The sequence below is a fragment of the Zophobas morio genome, unplaced genomic scaffold (assembly GCF_036711695.1).
Source record: "Zophobas morio isolate AGI-343-1 ecotype UQ-CSIRO unplaced genomic scaffold, CSIRO_AGI_Zmor_V1 ptg000088l, whole genome shotgun sequence".
NCBI lineage: Eukaryota > Metazoa > Arthropoda > Insecta > Coleoptera > Tenebrionidae > Zophobas > Zophobas morio.
In genome coordinates, this window is record NW_026972193.1 from 20062 (window position 1) to 25012 (window position 4951).

Genomic DNA, 4951 nt, shown 5'->3' on the forward strand with positions numbered 1-4951 from the left:
TGAAGTACCCTTTATAACATTGAATCAGAAATAGCAGGCCTATTAAATATATTATGTCATTTAAACAACTTAAACAATTTACACTTCTAAATTTTTTTTTAAATTATAGGTTTCACCAAAAGATAAATTAAGTAGGTGGTTTAACAATTTTAAGATTTTAAACTCAAATTTTATGGGTATTGAATGTTAACACCTTATACTTTAATGACAAAAGTAATTAGTCAAATGAGAGTATTTATATAACTTTTCTTAATGCTACTTGTTGATAGAATGCAGTATATCGTTGTTACTTGATGAAAAATTTATTGTTAAATCTCTTACAGTATGCACTAAACTATTTCGCGGAGTGGGAACTAACAATAAGGCACTATCTTATATTATAAACGTACAACAATAATGTTTTTAATTACAATTAGATATTATACTCAATTCTTACTAAGTGGCGTGTTCTCAACCTACTTGAAATGGCTATTATATTATGTTGGAAAATACATAATGGCCAGTATTCGTGCTGAAATCCCTGCTTGAAGGATAAATCAGTTTGAGAAATTAAGGTCTTAAAAGATCAGCTGTGTTAAGTTAGTGCTAAAAAAATAGGCAGTTGGGGAATTTATAATGGAATATGTCTTCTCCTTCCAAGAGAGTAGTCATATAACCAATATTAGTCAATATTAGTTATCCTAATAGCACTAACGGTAATATGTAATAATATTGTGAATGTATATTGTACAATTTGAAACCAGTAATAGAAGCAACAACAAAAGTAACAATAGTAGTACCAGTGCTGAAATATATTAATATAATGTTAATATTGAAAACAACATTTATGATGGTAAGTTTAAGTTCCATTTATTATTATTAAAAACCAAAGTGAAGACCGAGTAATATCTAATCTTTAAAGGTAATAATTTTTCCATATTTCGCCCTAAAATTGTAATTTAAGAAAATCAGTGTTTCCTCTTCTTTTGAAGACGACTCCAAAAAAATTAGTGTGATAGCTAGATAAAAAGTGTTTAAAAATTTATCACATCGCGAGAAATCCATCTCTATTGCCCTAAGAATAATTGAATAAAATCTAAATTTACTTCCTATTTTTTAAAAAATAAAGGTTCATGTCCCAGAGTTTTCTAATGCGTTTTAAAAAAAAAATTAACTTTTACTATGGCCAAAGTTGTCTTTAGATTCTTTACTTGGCCTTGTTTGTTGTGTAGGGTGCTAATTATTTTACGGATTGTGGTGTGGTATATTATGTAGCGTGAAAGAAAAAATGTTAGATTTTCCACCACGCCAGGACAAAAAAATTATATATTTAAGGTATCAATAGCTTCGTCAGTAGAGCGTTTTAAACTCTCATTTCGTCGAGACTAACCTCAAAGAGTTGAGGCACCCGTTGCAAATGAGTACACAGACTCGACACCCCCCTTTACCCCTATAACAGATTAGTTTATTCGGGACCTTTATTAGTCACTAAGCTAGAATAGCTCAGCAATGGCCTGGAAAAGGTAAAAACGAGTTGTCGGTGGTATGCTGAGTTTAAACCTGGCGTACGGACACAATGGAGACTGAACACTCTGGGCGCACATATGAGGCAGTTACTCCAGAGAACTTCAAAAAAATCCTTAAATTGTCGTTGATAATTGTAAAGTAAAACTGCGTAAGTTAGCTGACTTCACAGAGATATTAATGGAACATGTGAGTTATATGTTGCACGAACACTTGAGCATGAAAAAACAACGGTACCGCGTTTGCTCACAATGAATCAAAACACCAACGTCTTGATAATTTGGACCCTGTTTAGAACTGTTAAAGCAGAATAAAATAAATTTCTTTTAATAAGGTATGTAACAATGGATGAAACCTGGATCCATCATTACGCCCCAGCGTCAATCGATAGTCAGCTGATGGAAGGCAAAGGGTCAAAGCCTCCCAGTTTTGGGCTACGCATGGTATAATATTAATTTATTACTACCTTGAGTAAGGAAAAACAACTATGAACTTGAAGGATTGAAAGAGGAAATTTCTTAAAAAAGTTTCGAATACCTAAACATAAAGTGTTTTTTCATTAAGACAACGCACAGTTGTCACAAGTTTGATGGTTACGAGGGCGAAAGTGCATGAAATGTAGTTCGGTTTGATTCGGCGCCGACTGCGCTCTTAAGATCTGTCCCCCGGCGGCTATTATTACTTTGTGAACCTCCAAAAGATGCTCCAGGGAAGAGATTTGGGTCATAAGAAAAATGTCATTAACGAAGCAGAGACCTTCTCTGAAGGCAGAGACAAATTGTTTTATAAAAAAGGTGTAGAAATGCTGTAGTAGCGTTGGACTGATTGCATCACTTTTAAAGGAGACTATGTTGGAATGCAATGTAATATTTTATAATAAGATGGTGTTAAGTAACTAGTCCCGGGACTTTTTAGAGGACGTGTTATAAGAGGGGGCTAGCGGAAATTGGAAACGAACTACGCAAAATAATCTAGATCATTAGCAAAGCTAAGTATTCTGCACTAGAGTATACTGAGCATCTGCACAATTTACTGATGGCTTACAAGCATCAAATCTTCCTTGCCTTCTCCTGTTTTACAATTATGTAGTCTTTATCCCAGTAGTTTTACCACCCCTTCTGGCTATTTGTTGTTCTTCAGCCCAGAAAAATTTAGTATTTTCTTTAGGTCCTACTTAAAGGTTCTAGTACATATACATTACTCAACATATACATACTTAAGTAATATAACATTTGTAGCAAACTGCACATTTTTTCCTAATATTTACAACGCTTCATATTTTTTAAAGCTTAACTTCGTTCAGTACTCAGAAACTTTTTTACTATTTCTAGCCACTAAACGGATATTTTACGATATAACATTTTTCAGTTTTAACCTTATATAAACTTTTCGTATTTGGTTGTAGCCATTTCAAAATGATTTCATTGAAACAGTCACCTACCTGGAGAGCATTTTCTATTCAGAGGAGAAACTGTTTATTGTGCTCTGTACCCCTTTCGCATAGTAAAAGCAATATGTCTCCTACTTTCCACGTCCAGCTTTTGCTGGTAAAACTCTTTGGCATAATCCAATGTGGTAAAAAATTTGCTAATTTTTGCCTTTAAATTAATCAAATTTATAAGTACGGTGTTTTTTTATAATTAATAATAAATTCTGTATTCGGTTTTCATTTCATCACATTCCCATAAAGGTCTCCAGTTTTAAGTTTTCCCTTTGGAGCATAGTTCAGCTCGGATTTGACCTCCACTACTTGCTTGTGATTCACTCGTTATCGTGTACTAGTACTAATCTCTCTTTACTTTTGAAAGTTTTTTAGATTTCCGTTCAAAACTATTAGCGTTAGCTTATATTTTGTCATATTAGTATATGAAAGAAGGCTAGATCTTCTTTTCGTCCCACTTCTCCGGACTCCAATTAAGTATTAAAATACACTCTGTCACTACTAAACGCCTTAACTTTCTTTTTAGACCCTTTTAGAAAAAATAGAAATCGTAAACGTTATTTTTATTTTGTCAAATTTTTGCTAGTAGCATTCATTCCAATGTTCTTTAATAGCTAGTTTGGTAAAGTCCTCTATCTCACATTCTTAATCTCTTTTCCCTAATAAATTTTCGAAGACATTTGAAGTATGTTTTTACTACATTGAGGCACAAGCAAACCCACATATCCTCCTACCCCTGAAGTTTAAGTGTAATAAAATTTTCACCGAAACTTGAGAATCACTGTTTTCATTATTATTAAATATAAAGTACTCACAGGCATTCTTATAAACAATGTAACTACTACCAGACATGGAAGCCAAAACAACTTTGCTTATAATAATAAGTCTTTATGATGCCATCTACAGTTAAACCTTTTACAAATAAACTTTAACGGGTTTTCGTAAAATAGCAAAGGTGGCCTTAGTGTACAAAATTTTAGATTGTTGTAACTAATTTTTATTCTTTCCCTAAGTTTAAAAACTTTAAATTATTACTTATAATAAACTTTATAAGTTCAGCTATAACATAGTGCTGACAATCTGCTTTAGTCTTTTAAAAACTTAATTTCTCAATTCACCCTCAACTATTAGAATTTTGTAATAATTTATTTGGTTAGTTTAAATACTCTTGGGTGCACCACACAAGTACTACAAAACCACAAAAATTATGAAAATATTGTGTTTTTTTTGTTTATAAAAGTCACTTGGTAGTGCTCAATCAGCACGTAAAGACCCAAGTTACGTGTTCTTAACAGAGTAATACCGTACAAATTAGATTTAAGCTTTTAACAAAGCAATCATATATTTATATACCCTTATTGTTATATACACAACCGTAACGCATTGTAAGGAAAGCAATAGCTTGCGCCACCCCACGCCAGCAACGATGGGGTGCTGAAAGATGGTCCGTAGGCGGAAGTGCTCTGAAATGTAGTAGAGGGCTAAATCTAATGGTCTTCAAGTAAAGAATCTTTCGAACAAACCTCGGCGCGCCCTCCATAGAGCGTCGCAGCTTGTTGTGTCTCACTCGAAGTGAAAAGGTTATCCTTGGTAAGTCGTAGGAAAAGACAGTAGACGGTATGTCGTAATTAGCAGAATTAACAGAACAGCATGACGTTAAGGATAAATACTTTGGGCCGCTGCCATGACCTTCACGGCAACATAGTTTATGCGTGGCCCACGAGAGTGGGCGATAATGACACCAAAGTATTCCTATTTAATGAAGATACCAAAGGATTACCCTGCCTCCAAAGATAAGCGGCAGCCGTGATGCAGTGGCGTCTTAGTAATAAGAGAGACTTTGCTTTTTTTCGTATTAATAATAATTCTTTAACGATAACAACTGCCATGCGTGGCAGGCTACCACTGCATAAGCTGGTGCAATAAAACCGGCGGCGTTAACGAGGCGTTATAGCCGTATCATCTGCAAAGGGGGCGATCCGCATGTGGAAGTGTTTTTGAGCTGTA